Below are 20,746 nucleotides of genomic sequence, written 5' to 3'. Positions count from 1 at the left end.
CTTAGTTCTCTGGCGTCGCATGGCCTTATAAAACTCGGAACAGACCGCGCTGATCTGCTTTGCCGGCAGTCTTTGGACGCCGTGTGTAACACGTAGCGCTCTCTTTATGTGTCGCTTTTCTTTTGTCTACCGAATGCTCTTGGTCTCATTTTACTGGGGAAAATATGGAGATGGGATTAGAGAGAAGTTTGAAGCCTCAAAGGCCATTTTAGCCCAACCTCTTGCTGACGTGGGGAATCCACATTCCAAGCCACAGTATTTCCCTGCTGTGCTACACTTGCCACTTCTCTTTCAAGTTGGGGAGGACTCCACCAACCAGCCAGAAATCCACCCAACTGTAGAAAGGCTTGCTGGAATAAAGATATGCTGTATCCACAGCATTCTCTTGATCTATTGAGCTCTTACTCAGATTATTATGTCTTGTTTTAAAGCTGGCTCTTTGTAATCATAGCATTATCTTCTAAATTGCTCACAAACTGAAAATTATTGACCTGCTCTAGAGCTTTCTAGGTATCAAGATGACCAGTCAGTAAGTTGCATAAGCCTTTACTTCGCGGACCCGAATTCTTTCTGAACATGGATATGACATTTGCCCGCTGCCAGTCTCCCAGTACTTCACCTGTTCTCAACTTTCCCCTTGTGGATTCATATTTAGTAAAACTGCTTAACCCATTGAACATGAATGCCAAGTAAGACACTGAGAATAGGCAGAAGAAGAAGAAGAAGAAGAAGAAGAAGAAGAAGAAGAAGAAGAAGAAGAAGGAACTATTTACAGGAACATCATCCTGGTTCAAAGCAGTGGATTTCCTGCAAGAAAAATGGTTGGGTGTAGGAGGGCTTCCTTCAGTATTGACGGGGTAGATGCTGATGGTGTGATGTGATGTGGCATGGGCTGCCTCAGCTTCTGCTCTTCTTCTCTGACTGCTCTCCTTCATTTCTGTCTTCTTCAAACTCAGATGTTACTGCTGGAGAAGGGGTCTGCCTTGCCACTACCTCAGAGTTGCTGCTGAGGACCTGAAATGAGAAGGTGACTCTTGCCTGATGCAGTGGTTGTAAGCTGCTCAGCTCAGATGTAATGGCCGCTATGGGGTGAGAAGGGCTGTTGGCAAGTGATTAGCCTTGGCACAGTTGTGCAGCCAACTCTCCTTTGGTTACCCATGCCAAACTTCCCTGATCCCTGGCCCACACCTCCTGTGAGCCACCACCAGTCACAGAGCACTGGCCTCCATACCTGCTCCCATAGCTGAAGTATCAGCTCATGGGAGGTAGGTAGAACACCACTGAGGGCACCATGATGCTCCTGGTCCTTGTGCTCCAGGTGGAAGGACAATTTCTCAGTCTTCTGCTGGCAGTGGAGCATTTTGTTGGGTGCATGGGCTTTGGAGATACCACAAGGCTCCTAGTGCTGGTCTTCTTGTCTCCTATAATCTATTGAAGCTTCATGCTATACATGTGGCCTTTAGGAATTTATTTGCTAGATATATTCAGTAATTTAGAAATGTAATTCTGTAGGTGGCTTGAGACATATAGATCAATGAACTGCTTGTCAGTTCCTAAGAAGAATTTCATATTAAAGTTAATAGAGATTTTTTTTTCTCTTAAAGCCTGCTGGATTTAAATGCCTTTCTACATTTTTTTACCTTAAAAAACCCCCAAAGAATTATTTTAACTACAACGAGAACCCTGGAGCAAAATTAATTTTATGTTACTTTGACTGAAGGAAATGAAGCCAACAAATTGGTTGCACCTACATATATATATTTATATATATATTTATATATATATTCATAATTGAATACAAAAAGCTTTTCTTTACAGTGGAGGCATTGTTAGAGAACTGTCATTTTATAATGATTCCTTTTTGTGTGTGGAATCAATTTTCAGAATTGCATTATTGTTGGATTGTTATTCTGTTAGCGTTGAAATCAAAGATGAAAATACTGTTCAACTGACTACAAATCAGAATACCTGTTCGTGGGGAGGGTGAGGGGACCAAAGGAAGGAAGGAGACTGTTCAGTAGAATATAAAGATTTCATACATTAAAAAAAAAAAATGATACAAAATGAAACAGACCAAAATCAACCACAGAAATAGCATCAACATCAATAATTGTGTTATAGGATTAGGAACATTGGCTGTTGCCTTCTGCTAAGTCTAGACCACTGGTATTCAGCTGGTGAGTTAGGACCCATTAGTGGGTCACAGTCTGATCCAAGGAGGGTCACAACAGGAGCACTAACACCACACAAATATATGGTAAAGGTTTAAGAAATGGGTCCCTAAATGGGTTAAAAGTGGGTGCTGGGTCTGAAAAAGTTGAAGATACCTGGCCAAGACTATTGATTGTCAACACTGACTGGGATTGGTTCTCTAAGGTTTCAGGCAGGACATGGGGCCCTTCCATACCTTCCTTTAAAGTGGATCAGAAATTTCTTGTCCATCCCTTAAAATGTCCTATGTCTGTTTGACATACCCAGGAATCATTGCTATCACATTTTTCTTTCCCTTATTCCAGATTTTCTTCACCTGACAATAATCTGGAAAGGAGGGGAAAATTCAGAGCAAATTGCAACTAAGAACAAGTGGGGGTTTGCATCTCCTGTGTGGGGTAGTTAAACTCCACCTACTTCCACTTTCTTCCTCGCTTCCATTTCTGTTTCTGCCTAAGCCCTTGATTATTTCAGGATGTTGGTTCCATTTTTTATGTTTACTGGCACACACACACACACACACACTGTATATATATTGCAAGCAATTCAAACACACACGCACACGAGTGTTTGGAGGTAGAGTAAGTAGCGCATGCTCAATTTGTTGCAGAGAAGAGGAGTGTGTACAAAGGAGGTGAAAAAGCAGCGTTAAGCTCCTTCATGTTTTCCTCTGCACATCAACACAATGATAAAAACAGCAGTTGCCAACCTTTATGGGCCAGTGGGGACAATATTTGGAATCCTGAGAAAGTGTTGAGGGTGCCAATCACAAAATGGTTGCCATGAAAGATTGACAGAAAACAAAATGGGTTTCACATCTAAAAGAGCAGGAAAAAAAATGCAAGCTTGGCTCCCATCATTTCCCTTAAATGGAAAGAAAGCATTCATATCATCACCCTTATAGAGAGAAGCTATTTCCACATCTCTCCTGTTTTGAACAGAAGAGTGGGTGAGTGTCCAATGCTGGCATCCAATGGAATGTCCCTTGGTATGGTCTAAGTGGGACTTTTACAGAAGTCAGAGTCCCTTGCACTGCTTCTCCCTTCTGCAAAGCCAGACTGAAGGAAACAGCCCCTTTCCACTGCCGCCACCACTGCCATTTGTGGAGAACTTAGGAGAGCCATGCTATTGGTATTTGAGAAGCCCTCTGTCCTTGTCTGATATTTAATCATACTTTGATATAAGGGGTTTGTTAGAATTTGAGCTTGTACAACTTTCTAGGGTTATGAAAACATTTGTGGCCATCATTTCTTTCCTTTTCCCCCTGTATGAAGGATGTTTCTGGGCATCCTTTGATCAATATGTCTCGCTTGGTTTTACCACATGCTTAAATCTTCCTTTGTGTGTCAGAAGGATGAGTTCTAGATTCAGGGTTGCCATGATTTATACCCCAGAGCAACCTCAGCTTTTTTACACTTCAGTCTATCAGAACGGTATCAAAGCACTTTATCTTGATCCACATAATTTGTCTACAGACAAAATACTGCTTTTGAATATACCATATTTATTTTAAAACACTGTTATTTTATGGGAGTTGCAGTACTATAGTTTGACACACTCTGTATCTGAGAACATTTATGAAAATAACATTTGCAAAGATTTGAGGGAAATTCAATTTCAAGAAATAGATACCTTATTTTTTTAAGTCAGTTTCTTAACATTCTGCATGCTCTAAAAGCAGTCTAGAGACAGATTTGTATGACCACAAAGTGCCCCCCCCCCACTCTCTTGTAAGGGACACCACCCATATGGTTGCTATGTGTTAAACTGAGTGGTTTAAAAAGCAATCTCTCCAGGGAACTCTGGGAATTGTAACTTTGTAAACGGAAAAGGGATCTCACAACACTCAGCTCCCTTAACAAGCTATTCAGGGGAGGCCATGAATGTTCAGAGTGGTATGATGATGTTTTAAATGTATAGTACAGATGTGCTCCTCCAAGGTTTGAAACATATTAAGAAGTAATAAAGCTTTGCTGTTGGTATTTTTAGACCATTTTTCTTTTTAAAAAAACCTTTCTAAAATGAAAAGCATATTAAAAGGAGGCAAAAGTTAAGTCCAGTTGCAAACGAATCTGGGGTTGCAGTGCTCATCTCGCTTTACTGGCTGAGGGAGCCGACATTTGTCCGCAGACAGTTTTTCTGGGTCATGTGGCCAGCATGACTAAGCTGCTTCTGGCAAAACCAAAGCAGCACATGGAAACGGCATTTACCTTCCCGCCAGAGCAGTACCTATTTATCTACTTGCACTTTGACGTGCTTTTGAACTGCTAGGTTGGCAGGAGCAGGGACCGAGCAACGGGAGCTCACCCTGTCACGGGGATTCAAATCGGCGACTTTCCGATTGGCAAGCCCAAGGCTCAGTGGTTTAGACCACAGAGCCAAGCAGACCTCTGGATTTATGTAAGCTACAAAGGACTGTGAGTCGTTTGGTGCTTGGAGTCATCTATGGATAAGCATCTTTCTCAACCTGAAAGTGATCGTGCAAAGAAAAAGCATTGCACTGCTCCTAACATGGAAACATATTGTCAGGGAACTGCCATCGGAGGGACAGGTGGTGGACAGGCTCCAGGAGAATAGGAGAGAATCTGCAGCAGAGGAAGGAACCAGCAGGGGGAGTGCAGGAGTCACAGCGGAGGGGAGGCTCTGGGATACTTCTAGTGAGAATAGCGAAGAGGTAACTAGACCCCCGTTAGGAACTCCCACCCTTCGCCGGAAACTGTCACGCAGAGAGTCACGAAGGCGCATGTCCGTCAAACAGCTTTTATGTTGGCGTAAATTCCGTAGACGCCCACTGTCAGATTCTACCAGCGACTGACGGAGTCATGCTTTGGGGGCTCCGTTAGTGCCTCGGTTTGGATGACCAGCCAAACCCCAGAGGGATCAAGCTTTTACGCACAAGCAGCTCACTATCCCATCACAGCAATCTGACAGTCTTTGAAAGCAGCTTGTGCAAGCAGAGGGCATCATGAGCGAACCAGCCGGAACCGGAGGAGCAGGAGCTGGCGCTGGAGCAGGTCCAAGCCTGGAAGAAAGGTACAGGGCGTTGGAGGTCCAGCTGGCGCTGCAAACGGCGAGGCTCGAGGAGAGGAGGGCTCAAGATGCGGATAAAGGGAAAACCACCCCATTTGCCAGACGGGTGCCTGGATTGGTGCAGAAATTTGGGGGGGATCCCAGGAACTATCAAGCCTTTAGGACAGAGATGCAATATGCTCTCAATCTACTGTTTGATGACTTCCCCGATGAGAACTCTAGAGTGGCGTACGTGATTGGCCATCTAGAGGGAGGGGCGAAGGACTGGGTTCGGCCCCTGATGGCAGCCAATAATGAAATCTTAAAGGACACTATGAAGTTTTTTCGCGCCATGGACTTGATGTTTTCCAGCGAGATCGAGCAGGGGGTGGTGCGCAGACAGTTAATGGCGTGTAAACAGGGGAACCGATCTGTACGTGAGTACTGGACTGAGTTCACCATGCTGATTCATAGACTAGGGTGGGACCTTGCTAGTGAACCTATTCAAATGCTGTTTGAAGAAGGTCTCTCTCCGGCAGTGAAAGATGAACTTTCCCGGGCGCCTAGGGCGGAGTCTATGGATCAGCTGACTAAATCAGCGCTGTCCATAGGAGCACGCCAGGAGGCTAGAGCTATGGAAAAGCGGGAAGGAAAGGAGGAACGTTGGAAGGACTTCCGCATTCCAGAGATTCCGGAGCAGCCTTTCCCGCCAGCAGAGCCGATGGAACTTGGAACAGCGCGCGCGCGCGCAGTTTCAAACACCAGTGAAGGGCGGAAGAAGGAGGGAAAGAGCGGCAAGAGATGCTATCTCTGCCAACAGCCAGGTCACTTTGCCAGAGTCTGTCCGCAAAGGAAGGAATGGCAAGGGATGGCGGGAACTGTTGGGGGGAAGGAGGAAGAAGAAATCACGGAGCAAGTAAAAGCCAACGCCTGGTTGCCAACATCAGGGCACAGCAGCCAGGCCAGGGAGTAGTGAATGTGCCCACGCCGGAACCTCCAAGACCAGCGCTTGTGATAGAGGTGTTGCTGGAACTGGCAAACGGACACCCACTGAAGATAAAAGCGCTATTGGATTCAGGTAGCTCATGTAATTTCATGAGTAAGGAGTTTGCAGCTGAACACCAGATACAGACTATCCCATTAAGTAAGCCTTTGCAGGTTACCACGATTGATGGGAGGGAGCTGTTGGGAGGAGAAGTGAACCAACAAACTGTACCAATGATAATGAGGGTGGCAAGACACACAGAACTGATAGCGTTTAACGTAGCCACCTTGGGAGGAGCTCCTATTATCTTGGGAATGAGCTGGCTGGCACTACACGATCCGCTAGTAGGCTGGCATCAGAGAGTGGTTTCCTTTGGATCAGCACATTGCCTAGAACACTGCAAGGAGGGAGAGGCTCAGGCAGGGGCCAGGGCCACTCTAGCAGGGATGGAAGTGATGGACAAGGGGAGGGTGCCACCACAATACGCTGACTTGATTGACGTATTCAGCGAAAAAGAAGCAGATAAACTGCCCCCGCACAGACCCTTTGACTGTCAAATTAACTTACTCCCAGGAGCACAATTGCCAGTGGGCAAGCTGTATGCAATGTCAGACAGTGAGATGCAGGAGTTAAGGGAGTTCATTGACAAGAACCTCAAGCGAGGTTTCATCAGAGAGTCACGAGCGGTGGGGGGCAGCCCAGTGTTCTTTGTGGACAAAAAAAACACGGGCAAGCCCAGGCTTGTATGTGATTTCAGGGCCCTAAATGCAGTGTCAGAACCAGTGACTTTCCCTATGCCTAGAATTGATGACATTCTAACACGGGTGAGAAAAGGGAAAATTTTTACCAAGCTGGACCTTAGGGGGGCATATAACTTGATACGTGTGAGAAAGGGGGATGAGTGGAAGACCACTATGTTCACCCCCTTGGGGGCTTTTGAGTACCGGGTTATGCCTTTCGGATTACAAGCGGGCTCCGCCTGCTTTCAATCATTCATGAATCACGTCCTGGGGCCACTGCTCTACAAGAACTGCGTAGCGTTCTTAGATGACGTCCTGGTGTACTCAGAGAATGAGGAGCAGCATGTGCGAGATGTAAGAGAGGTACTGAGCAAGCTGCGAGAAAACCGGCTGTGGGTGAAACTGGAGAAGTGTCAGTTTCATACCAGGGAGGTGGAATTCCTGGGGTACCGGTTGTCTGACAAGGGATTGGCCATGGATCCCAGCAAGGTTCAAGCGGTACTGGAATGGAAAACACCAAAGACCAAGAAGGACGTGCAAAGGTTCCTGGGCTTCGGAAACTTCTATAGGAAGTTCATCAAAAACTTTGCCCATTTAACAGCGCCCATCACAGATTGTCTTAGTAGCAAAAAGAAATTTGTTTGGACGGAAGAAGCGCAGCGGGCGTTCGAACGTTTAAAGCAGGCGTTTGCGTCGGAAGAGCAACTTTTGCACGTGGATCTACAACAACCAATGAGAGTGGAGACTGACGCGTCAGACCGAGCGGTGGGGGCCGTTCTTCTCCAGCCGGGAAAAGATACGTCTGAATGGAGACCGTGTGCATTCTTCTCGCGGAAGTTGAACAAATCCGAGAGGAACTACACAGTATACGACCGAGAACTGCTCGCCATTCATGAAGCATTCCGGAAATGGCGGCACTTGCTGATTGGGGCGTAGCACAAGGTTCAAGTCCGAACTGACCACAAAAATCTGGAATACTGGAGAACAGCCCGAGTGCTGAACCAGAGACAAGTGCGATGGGCCCAGGAGTTCTCCAAATTCCACTTTGAGATTCGTTACGTGCCCGGCTCCGAGAACGTGAGGGCGGACGCTCTTTCCAGGAAACCTGAGTACTTAGAGGGGGAGGGAGCGCCTGAGGCAAGGCATGTAATCCCTGAAGACCGCTGGGTGTGTGGGGCGGCATTGGTGGGGCAGAGGGAACTGATAGAGGGTACTGAGAACGATGAATACGCCCAAGAGAAACTCAGAGAGCTCAGGAGGACAGAGGAGAACACAGGGGGGTTTGAAGAAAAGAACGGGGCATTGTATTACAAAGGGGCACTGTACATACCCGATGGGGAACTGAGGGGCAGAGTACTCAAGCAGTTGCATGACAGCCCCACAGCGGGACATTTTGGACAGCACAAAACCATGTGGTTGGTTACCAGGGAGTTTTGGTGGCCCAAGGTGAGGGAGGACGTACGGGAATATGTCAGGGGTTGCGACAGGTGCCAGCGAGCGAAAGGAGAGAGGGTGGCGCCAGCGGGGCTATTACAACCCTTACCCACGCCAGAAAGGCCATGGGAGGCAGTATCCATAGATTTTATGACGGACCTGCCAAAATCCAAAGGCAAAACAGCTGTCATGGTGGTGGTAGATCTATTAACCAAGATGTGTCATTTTATAGCTTGTTCACATGCGGTCACAGCGGAGGAAACCGCCAAGTTGTTTGTAGAACATATTTTTAGGTTGCATGGCGCCCCCTTGAGGGTTTTGAGCGACAGAGGGAAACAATTTACTTCCAGGTTCTGGAGGAAACTTATGAGCTTACTGCACGTAGAACTCAATTTCTCAACTGCCCGGCACCCAGAAACAAATGGGCAAGCGGAAAGGGCAAACGGGATTTTACAACAATACCTGAGGTGTTATGTAAAAGACAGAGAAAATGATTGGGTGGATAAGTTACCTCTAGCAGAATTTGCCTACAACAACGCGGAGAACGTGTCCACAGGGATGAGTCCCTTTCTGGCAAATTATGGGTGTCACCCCCGGGCATTCCCAGGAGAGGGAGGGGAGAGGTGGAGCGTGCCGGCGGCGGAATATTTTTTTGAAGAGATGGAAGCGATCCACCGTCAGCTTCAACTTAACTTAGAGAAAGCCAAGGAAGAATATAAGAAGCAAGCAGACAGAAATAGGAGGGAAGGTGAAACTATAAGGGTGGGAGACCGGGTGTGGTTATCCACCCAAGGACTACTGTTCAAGGGCGGGAGTAAGAAATTGAGACCCAAAAGATTGGGACCCTTTGAGGTCATACAGCAGGTCAACCCAGTAGCATTCAAACTAAGGCTGCCCAGTCACATGAAATTACACCCAGTATTTCACAGGTCATTACTGTCGCCGTACCGAGAGGGACGTGAGTGGGGGGAGCGTGAGAGAGAGGCCACCCAAACGCCCGTGATAGAAGAGAGAGAGCGCGACATGAACGTGGCAGGAATCATTGATTCCAGGTGGAAGGGGAATCAGGTGGAATATCTGGTAGAATGGGAGGGGGAAGTAGAGTCGGAAAACACTTGGGTACCAGCAGAGGTAGTCAATGACGAGGTCTTAATAGAAACATTTCATCAGCGTTTCCCAAGAAAACCGCAACCCGTGGCACGATTTAGAAGGGAACACTTTGGGACCACCGATGAGGAAGGAGAGTTTGAAGGGTTCCCAGAGTCAGGGGTGGGTGAGGAAGCCGACTCCGACGAAGAAGAGGAAGACGGGGAGAGAGACGGTACGCCGTGGCTAGAAGTGTTTGAATCCTCGGACGACGAGGAGAGTTCCTTCAGGGGCTTTCCGCCCTCACCGCCAGTGGGAGAGGAGGCGGGAGGGGGTGAAGGGGGCCCTGGGGGGGAGGTGGATGTCAGGGAACTGCCATCGGAGGGACAGGTGGTGGACAGGCTCCAGGAGAATAGGAGAGAATCTGCAGCAGAGGAAGGAACCAGCAGGGGGAGTGCAGGAGTCACAGCGGAGGGGAGGCTCTGGGATACTTCTAGTGAGAATAGCGAAGAGGTAACTAGACCCCCGTTAGGAACTCCCACCCTTCGCCGGAAACTGTCACGCAGAGAGTCACGAAGGCGCATGTCCGTCAAACAGCTTTTATGTTGGCGTAAATTCCGTAGACGCCCACTGTCAGATTCTACCAGCGACTGACGGAGTCATGCTTTGGGGGCTCCGTTAGTGCCTCGGTTTGGATGACCAGCCAAACCCCAGAGGGATCAAGCTTTTACGCACAAGCAGCTCACTATCCCATCACACATATATATCTTTTTCCTACTTATGCGTTCCCATGTGTTGGAAAAGATTATTACTTTCATCTATTCAAGCTTCAACATATGATTAGGAATGGTACATGAGAACACATTCAGATGTGCCCCCAAGGAAAAAAAGGCTATGTTTCATGTTTCTCCTACTGAATTTTTTAGGAAGAGACAACATGAAATATTGAAGAAAGTATAGCTGCCTTATACATTGGCAATGGATCAAAAGTTGGTTTTACCTTACCAGCTCCTTTCTTTCTCATTTTCATTTCTACAAAGTCAGTTTACCCCAGCCCTGTTCAGGTGATGCAAATTTCACCCTTAGTGAGCATATTATTCATTATTATTATGGCTTGCAAAGCTCAAGCTCATCTGTGTTTCTGCCTTGCTTATAGAGAATGCCAGATCCACTATGTTTATTTATACTGAACTCTGTAACTCTTTTTCATTGGGATACACACTTTTATTTCACCCGATGTTGTACAAGTAAGAAAGTCTTCAGTTTAAGCTTTTATGTCAAAAATATCAAAGTTCATTGTATGGATTTACAATGAGGTGTCTTTCTGCTTCCATAGCTGTTCTCAGCTTATCTGGGGCGTTTTGTTGTATTATTTATTAATTACAGGTGACTATGGAAGCAAAGTTGTTGTTGGACAGGTGTGTGTATGTTATAAATCAGATTCATTCTCTCACAAGCTTTCTCCAGAACAGTCTCGTTGGCTTCAGTGAGATCACACCAGATTGTGGTTTAAATCCTTCTTATATATTGCTAAAATGACACAAAATTCTGAAAGTAACAAGAGCAAGAATCATTCCCAAAGTGTGGATAAAACAGGCATGTGACACACTTGAGACCAACTGGAGGCCAATTAACATGACCACTCTTGCCTGATTTTCAGGCAGCAAATTACACAGCCTTCAAGAGCAGACTCAGGCTCCACCTCACTTGGGGATGCAGCTTGGGGACGCTTTTACCAAAGTATTTTTTTACAACATAAAACAACCAAACAATCTAAAACTGGAAGATCAAAACCCATAGCATAAAACAACACCAACCTAAAAAACCATCCAAATTAAAGGCCAGCTGGAACAAGTGAGTTTTTAAGGCTCTTGAAGGCCATTAATGGTGTTGCCCGGCACTCTGGGATGTTGCAAGGTAAATTGAAATAATAACTTTAAAAGGACTTTTTGCTCTGGTGAGTTTTAATATTTATGGGAGTGTCCATACTTCCATCAGCTTCTGTTTTTGATATTCAATTAATTTTCTTAACATTATTATCAGTTTTCAGAATAATTCATAGTTTCCTTGTCTTCTTGAACCATCCACAAAGCAAAGTAAAGGCTAGTAACATTAAAAGAAGGTTGGAATCTATTGGGTAGCCAAGAATAAGGCTTATTTTATTTTATCCCTACTCCAAGCTTGAGAGTTCAGTATTCCCATCACGGATGGAAAAAAACCAAACTGCTTTGGATTCGGAGAATATCCAGCAATTCTAACTGCCATCTGTATATATTTTATTCAGATACTGTGAGGCCCTTGTGCTTTTTCAGTGTATTAAAATGTTTGGAATTAAGGCAAGATGCTGTCTTAAACATAGATGATAGAAGATCCTTTGTTCACTGGATGAGTGAATCTATTAATCTTTGTTTCAGTTTCTCATTTTCTAATCTTGATTTAATTGGAATTCTTTTTTTATGTATGGACAAAAATTCTTAACACATTTCCATATTCATTTTTGCCTAAAGCACACATTTCCTCAATTAATTTCTCCTTAAAAATACATTCCTGTATACTTTTTTCACTAACATACATTTCTTTGCACATTTTTCTCTAAGAGATATTTTGTATGCATTTTTGTTGTTGTTGGAGAGGTGTGTTCCAAAATTGGGGGCTGTGGAATGCCCTCCCATCAGATGTCAAAGAAATAAACAACTACCTGACGTTTAGAAGACATCTGAAGGCAGCCCTGTTTAAGGAAGTTTTTAATTACAGATGTTTTAATGTATTTTTAATCTCTTGTTGGAAGCCGCCCAGAGTGGCTGGGGAAACCCAGCCACATGGGCGGGGTATAAATAATAAATGGTGGTTGTTGTTGTTGTTGTTGTTATTGCTGGACTGCCCAATTTGAATTTTACTCTGGCTTTACTGTGCTGAAAATGCCATGCATGTTTACAGATAGAATCCACAGGAAGCTGTGTAATAATCAGATCATTGATTCATTTAGCTCAGTATTGTCTACACTGACTGGCAGTGTTTCTCCAGGATTTCAAAGAACTGTCTCTCCCAGCCCTCTTTGGAAAAGCTGGTGATTGAACCTGGACCTTCAGCATGCAAAACAACAATGACATGTGGCCCTTCCTCTTTAACTACTTGAAACTTGTCCAAGGGTTTGTCTGCACATGATGGATTTCTTGACAACTTTTCTATGAACATCTGAACCTCATTTCGTAACAAGCTGTTTTTAAACTCAGCTTCAAATGCAATTTTCTATGAGGCATTTGCAACTTACCACACAGTGCTCTTGATCTTTGGTGAACTATCATGCCTCTCCAATTTCCTCCATCTTGTATTACTAACAGCATTTTCAATGTGGAGGAGCCGGAAAGTATTAGTACTTCAGAGTTTCATTATGGTTAAGTCAATGTGAAAGGCTTTTCTCTTTGATGAGGGTACAGGGTTCTTGGCCAAAACACCTGGATGCCGGTGGCGCTGTGGTCTGTGATTCAATCCCACCAAAAAATAGCAGCAGTCTAGAAGCAACCGCTGTCTTCTGTGGTCATCTAGGATGTGTTGGGCTCAAGCCAAAAAAAAAAAAGAGCACGAGCCACAGATAACAGTCCTGTGAAAAAGAAAATATCAGCAACATAGATTGAGAAAGCTTACCATGACTGAGCTTGCTTCACTTTGACCTAAATCTGATTCCCTAGAAACTCCAGGTTAAATCCATCCCAGTTCATAAGTCATTACACCTTGGCTTGTATCCAAAGCTGTGCTTCTGCTGTCAGAAAGCCTCTTTAGCTTGTGGAAAGGCTGATTCTGATCTAAAGTAAGAGTGCTGTGTGAGAGAAAAATGACCCCAAGTCTAATAATAATAATAATAATAATAATAATAATAATAATAATAATAATAATAATAATTTTATTTATACCCCACCCTCCCCAGCCAGGAGCCAGGATCAGGGCAGCTAACATCAAAGTATAGGATACATTAAAAACATAAATCAAAGTATTTGTGCACAGGGCTGAACAAAATCAACGGGATGAGCTCTCGTTGATTGGTCCCTGCTCCTGCCAACCTAGTAGTTTGAAAGCACATCAAAGTGCAAGTAGATAAATAGGTACCGCTCTGGCGAAAGGTAAACGGCATTTACGTGTGCGCTCTGGTTTGCCAGACGCGGCTTAGTCATGCTGGCCACATGACTCGGAAGCTGTATGACAGCTCCCTTAGCCAATAAAGCGAGATGAGCACCACAACCCCAGAGTCTAACTGAGGCTGGGCGTGAACCTCCAAAGAATAACACTGAGAGGTAGGCATGTTGGCGGCGGCTCTATGAATGAAAGGCTGCATTGGAGTTTACCTCAGTGCTGCGCAGACAAATCAGTCCCTGTGCTGCTGAAAAGCCGCATCGGAGATGCTTGCTGCCCCACCCCGCATTGAGGTAAATGCCGACGCGGCCTTTCAGCCTCAGACACTTGGCGGGTGTATTCAAATGGCATCCGGCCCCCAGGCCATAGTTTGCTGACCCCTTGTCTAGGCTTCTTCTTCTTTTGCCAACAAAAGATTCATCCTTCCGAAACCAGCGTATCTTCTTGACATACAATACAGGCTATGTCTTCCCTTTTCGGAGAGTCTGGGTCCTAAGAATGGCAGTTGATGTGAAAGAAATGAAATGTGCAATTTTCTGTGCAAAACCACGTTTACACATTTTCATTAACATTGTGGCTGAGCACAAACTATCCATTTAAAACACCTCCCCCCTCAAAGAATTCTGGGTCCTGTAGTTTGTTAGCTGTTGCCGGCAATTGTAACTCTGTGTAGGGTAAACTCCAGAGCCCAGAATTCTTGGATGAAAATGATATACTTCAGATGTGCTTCAAATGTATGTGAAGAAGCTTTATCTTCATTCTTTTCCCTGTGTTGTAATTGCTTGCGTGCTCTTGCCCCCCCCCCCCACTGAACAGCTGGGGAAGACATTCTTTTCTTTGGCATCTGGGGCAAAGTTGTATAATATCACACTATAAATTGCTGGAATGTATTATATTTTATGGCACTCAAGCTTCTTACATTGATGACTGCCAGGTTTGGGATAAAGCCTGCCATTAAGCGGTGAAAGGTTTTTATTAGGATTTCAGCTGCATTTAAGTAGACATTTACCACTTGTAAGTCTTACCACTATGTCAATAGATAACCTCTTATTTCAGTGGATAATTTTCACTTCATTTTGTCACACTCCCTTAACAGTTTGTCTGTCAGATCTGGGGAACATATAGCATTAAAGGCAGTGGGATGGGGGGGGGAGCACCCTGTACTATGAAGCAGCTTGCATCTTATGGCCTAGTTCAAATATGTTGAATAACCATGGATTTCTGATATGTGAATGAGCAGCAGTGACTCTGTGAAATCAGAAACTTTTGCTTCCAGGTTTTTAACAAACCACAGTTCCCTGTGATGTCTAAACTTGGAGTACTGTGGTTTGCTTAAACTCTAATTAGTGAGAACAAACGAGGATCAAATTGGGCTATTAGCTTTAGATTGTTCAATTAGAACTACAACAAGCCACAATTCCTTGAGTTTGGACATCACAGGAAATTGTGATTTCTTAAACAAAGATACTTCCTGTCTGCACCTCTGGCATGTAAAAGAGGAGGAAAGGAAAGGAAGCATGCACAAACCCAATACTTGTTGTAGCAGGAAACCATGGCTTCCACCATTTTATATCTGAATCAGGCCTATATGTGCCATGGTAGCATAACACATTTAGAGCAGATGCCTGGCTAGATTTTCAAGAGTTTCCTGGTGAACAACCTTATTGAAATTTGACTTATTCAGCTTTTACTTGGATAGCAATGTGGATGTAAAATGGGCACTAATCAACTGTGCTAAAATCAAAGTGATGCATTCACCCCCCTGATTGAAAGTATTACTTGTAGACTCTGAGTATCCATTAAATTCCTTGATTCAGTGGTTTCCTAGATTTCATGTTCAAATAGAAATGACTATAGAGTATGCTTTCCTGTTGTGAAAGCTAACCTCTTCAGTGAGACAGTAAGGCTCTGGTGTTGCTTCAGCACCAGTCAGTCTTAGGCTGAGCTCTAAGAGCAGCAGATCTGTCACAGCTGCAAGCTCTACCTTCATGGAAAGATGCAGCTAAAAGGGCCTAGCAGTCTTTTACTCCACTGGGGTAGCAGGGAGATTCTGGTTTCCCTAGGCTTTCTGCAATGGGCTTCTCTGATTCAGAGAACAGCAATGCAGCATCCTTGGGCTGGAGGGGCCCCTGGCACTAGGGAAGTGTTTTTGGGGCTGGGGCTGCTCCCTCTAACTCCTAGTACTTGTCCTCGTCCCAAACCTCAGGGTCATGATGCATGTTCTGAGAACATTTCCCCAGAGTAATCTTTGCGTTTCTTTGTTTCTCTGCCTTACTTGCAATTAATTATTCTCAGAAGTGAGCTGGGGTTTTGTTTTAAAACGATTTTATTGAACTTTATGAAATATGAAATCCAATAGTAAGTTACACTATAAAAAAATAAATATTATTTGTCAAAATGCATCAATATTAGTTGAGCTAAAAAGAACAAATCCAGTCTGCCAATTTATAATATTAACCATGGGCGGGGGGGACAGAAAGGAGGGAGAAACGGAAGGGAGACTGAAAAGGGGTAGAGACCCATTCCACACTAAATTTAAATGGGTCTTGAACTAGTTTTCTCTATGGCCTTTGGAGATAAGCTATGGCCTGTAGAAATGGTACCAACTAGAGTAAGTTTGGGTTGTGTTGGCTTTCAATATTTTGGAAAGGAAATCAATGTTTCAAATGTTCAAATCATTTAATCGGCGCCCTAAGCCAGTGTTGGCCAAATTTGGGTCGCCAGCTGTTTTGGGACTACAATTCCCATCATCCCTGACCACTGTCCTGTTAGCTCCCTGATGGGAGTTGTAGTCCAAAAACAGCTGGAGACCTAAGTTTGGCCCTCACTGCCTTAAGCAGTGGAGAACACCGTCTTGTGGTCCCACAAATGAGACAAGCCCACCTGGCATTGGGCCTTCTCAACGGTGGCACCTCAGCTCCAGAACTCCCTTCCCCTGAGATACGAATGACACCATCCTTCATCTTCGGGCGCCAGTTAAAAAAAATTCCATTCCCTTAGACTTTTTGTGGGGAACAGATATAAGTTGTAGATTGGCTTCTGCTATTGTTTTATTGGTTTGAACTTAATTGTTTACCCTTTAAATTGTTTTTAGTTTGTTGTTATTCTTAATGGACATTATTCCTCTCTTGTAACCACTGGGATTAAGAAATGATGATGGGCTAGATAGAAAGGCCTGTCTGTTTATCTAACGTGTTTTCTTCGTTATGGGTTATATTCTCTGTTCGCTAGTGCAAAGGCGAGTTTTAATGATATGCAACAGAGGAATCCAACATTAATCCAATCTGATTTTCACCATCCCCTCCATGTGCTGCTGTTGCTCCAAGTGGGCCAGATATTAGTTGGTAAAATGGCATGACACAGGGAAAGATTAACCCCCTCTGACTCAGTGCCACAGGTCACACCGCGATCTCCTTCCACCCTAGCAGCTGCTTTGGTCTTTTAAAAAGCCTGTTGAAGTTAATAAGGAACGCACCCCTGCTTCCTCCCCCTAAAAATACAATGCTATACTACTTGTGATGTTTCATTTAAATTTAATAAAGGGGCTAGCCTCTGTAAACTGCAAGCACAACTCTGCATAAATAATTTCAAGTAATCATGCCTTTGCATAAATTATGTTTCAGTCTTACGAACACACACCACATTCATATGTCTAGCGCTGATAATTACGTAGCCAAACTATGCAAAAAAGCTGAGCCATTCTTATGCATGCAAACACCATGCATATAAACTCTCTAGCCACTTTTTTTTGGGAGGACACTGTTGTTCTGTGTCACTTACTGGACATTTTATTAAAAGACGAGAAAAGGTAAAGGACCCTTGACAGTTAAGTCCAGTTGCAAACGACTCTGGGGTTGCAGCACTCATCTCACTTTGCTGGCCGAGGGAGCCGACGTTTGTCCACAGACAGTTTTTCCGGGTCATGTGGCCAGCATGACTAGGCCGCTTCTGGCGAAACCGTTTACCTTCCCACTGGAGCGGTACCTATTTATCTACTTGCACTTTGACGTGCTTTTGAACTGCTAAGTTGGCAGGAGAAGGGACCGAGCAACGGGAGCTCACCCCGTCGTGAGGATTCGAACCGCTGACCTTCTGATCAGCAAGCCCAAGGCTCAGTGGTTTAGACCACTGCACCACCCACATCCCTAATCACATGTAAAAGATTAGATTGATTTTGTTCAGCCCTGTGCACAAATACTTTGAAGTAAGTCCAGTTGGTCTCAATTGGGCTTCTCAGAAGTAGGTTATTGTTAGAACTGTAGCACTGGTTACAATGGGTGGTATCCAACAAATGCATCTTGTCTGTGGAAAGGTTTCCTTAACACACGCCCTCCAAATCTAGGGTTTCCCCCAACCCTCTGGAGCCTGTCCTGTTGGAACACCCTCCCATCAGATGTCAGTGTTGAACAATTAAGGCAGCCCTGCTTCGAGAAGCTTTTAATGTTTGATATTTTGTACCTTTATATTTTGTTGGAAGCCAGCCACAGTGGCTGAGCAGATGGGTGGGGTATAATAAAATTATTATTATTATTACTACTGCTGCTACTACTATTAGTACTATAACTACTATTTTTTTTAAATAATACCCTGTATGTAAGTGGCCTCCCTAACCCTTTCCACTGGCTCATATAAGACCAGCACAAACAGTTGGACCTGGTGAACACTCAGTGCTCCCAACCCCTTTAGTTATAATCCATGGGTTGCCATCTGATTTTATTCTGCTGCAAATTTGATTTTTAGCTGTATTTTAATTGATTGTTTGATTTATGTTTTTAATGTATCCTATACTTTGATGTTAGCTGCCCTGATCCTGGCTCCTGGCTGGGGAGGGTGGGGTATAAATAAAATTATTATTATTATTATTATTATTATTATTATTATTATTATTATTATTAGACTTGGGGTCATTTTTCTCTCACACAGCACTCTTACTTTAGATCAGAATCAGCCTTTCCACAAGCTAAAGAGGCTTTCTGACAGCAGAAGCACAGCTTTGGATACAAGCCAAGGTGTAATGACTTATGAACTGGGATGGATTTAACCTGGAGTTTCTAGGGAATCAGATTTAGGTCAAAGTGAAGCAAGCTCAGTCATGGTAAGCTTTCTCAATCTATGTTGCTGATATTTTCTTTTTCACAGGACTGTTATCTGTGGCTCGTGCTCTTTTTTTTTTTTGGCTTGAGCCCAACACATCCTAGATGACCACAGAAGACAGCGGTTGCTTCTAGACTGCTGCTATTTTTTGGTGGGATTGAATCACAGACCAGCAAATTTAGTTTACATATTAGAAGGTATGTTCTTAAAAAGTCTGCCATCATCTCATTTGGCCATGAGGTGGTGCTGTAAACATGCAAAATAAAACCAGCAGAAGGTTTTATTTTATTTTGCTGGAGCGAAATTATTACAGAGGCAACAGCAGATAAATATGTTATGGCCAAAGCAAGACTGAAGTTAAATGCAACTAAAAGTTTGTGTGTGTGAGTGTGTGTGTGTGTGTGTGTGTGTGTACGTGCACATGTGTGTTGAATATCCAGAATTTGCTGATCACTCTTAGCCATATGGTATCAGTTTTGCTAGGACAGAGATCTATGTTTTTGAAGTCCTTGGTCAAGATTGTAAAGATTTGAAATCTCAGCCCTATAAACCAGGCTGAAGCACCCAAATATATTGTAGCAGAACACCCAGTGAATGCTACCTGGTTGGCACTGATCCATCACAGGACCTTTTGGGTGGTGCTTTCCTGTTTCTGGAATAACTTCCCTAGGAAGGTGTGTCTGTCTTGCTCATTATGAGCTTCAGGGAGAACTTAAAAACATTCCTGTTTACCTGAGTGTTTGATAGGTGAAAGAAACTGTTCCTGACAGCCTTGAAACTATTATCCGTGAGAGCATGTGACTTTTGTACATGTTTTTAGTTGTGTTAAATGTTTTTAGATGTTTGAAATTGTTTTAACATGTTTTAAATGTGTCTCATCTTATTTATAAATGCATTGTTTTACCACTTTGGTGTTGTTTACCAGCCTGCTTCCCTTTTGGCAAAAAGTTGGGATAAAAAAATTAATGAATTATCGTCATCAATAATGTTTGTTGCTGTGTTTTCTGGAGCCCATAGAAACACTTTGAGCCAGTGTGTGATTTGAGTGATCCCCCCCCCTTTACAACAAATGTTTAGCTAACACATGTCAAATACACACAGTGTAATAAAGTTTTTGGAAGCTGCTTATAGACCTTGTTCAGAAAATGCCAAAGCCTTTAAGCAAATTACCTGGCAGCTTAATCCAATCCTTGTAACATCATCAGCAGTAACAGAATTAGCAACGACTTCATCCTTGAAAAGTGCAGAATATAAAATCTTGAATATCTGTGTTGAATTGCTGGATTCTCTGCACTTAAGTGGGTGCAGGCGCTACTGCTTTTAAAAGCAGATTTTAGGACCCTACAGACTTCACAATGAAACTTGGTTACGATGCTTTATCATTTGACTCTTTCCCTAACTTTTCGAGACCATTATTACTATTGCACGATGCCTCTTTCTGTTTGCCTTCCATTCCACCCCCTGATTTTTGGTTGCTCTGCTTGACAGATCCTGATGAGTTAATTTGTTGTAAACGGGCGACATTTCCCTGTGTATGTGTGTGGGGAAATCAAAGCTTCGATTTGCATATTTGTGTCATTTAATTTGTACTGTGTGTCTTCGGGGGAGCAGAATTCAAACCATAAGGTTTCATTTTGCATCGCACCACAGAGCGACACAAGTTTATCAAGGCAGAAAAATGTGCAACAGAAACGTGTGTGTGTGTGTGTGTGTGTGTGTGTGAGAGAGAGAGAGAGAGAGAGAGAGAGAGAGAGAGAGAGCGAGCTGCGTTTAGAACAAGAGAGAACTTAAATACTCTCAAATACAGAGCTCTGCAAGGGACAAAATGTGGAACTGGTCCTTTTCACCCAGTGGCTGAAGCAGCATAAGCTTTCCTGGAGCTTCTCTGCTGGTTCAGGGGAGCTGCTTGTGGCAGCGTCACGTTGTGCTTCTCCTCCTGCAACTCGTTAAAAAATGAAGAAGAGGGGAAACGAACTAGCGCGCGAGTCCCACCCCCTCCAGGTTGCTCGGCTTTCTCAAAGCCATATTCCTTTAAGATGATGTAATAGTCATTTCCCTG

General features: G+C 44.1%; 1 long non-coding RNA gene across 1 annotated transcript; it reads left to right on the top strand.

Moving 5' to 3' along the window:
- The first annotated feature begins 768 nt into the window (after window positions 1-768).
- On the top strand, window positions 769-4,193 carry LOC310838584. The gene is made up of 2 exons (XR_014561067.1): window positions 769-1,052; window positions 2,517-4,193. It is a non-coding gene; the product is annotated as an uncharacterized lncRNA (long non-coding RNA).
- The last annotated feature ends 16,553 nt before the right edge of the window (window positions 4,194-20,746 follow it).

The sequence above is a fragment of the Podarcis gaigeae genome, assembly GCF_964106915.1.
Source record: "Podarcis gaigeae genome assembly, chromosome: 2".
NCBI classification, from domain to species: Eukaryota; Metazoa; Chordata; class Lepidosauria; order Squamata; family Lacertidae; genus Podarcis; species Podarcis gaigeae.
The sequence above is the reverse complement of the archived record's forward strand: the minus strand, read 5'-3'. Positions and strand labels throughout refer to the sequence as shown.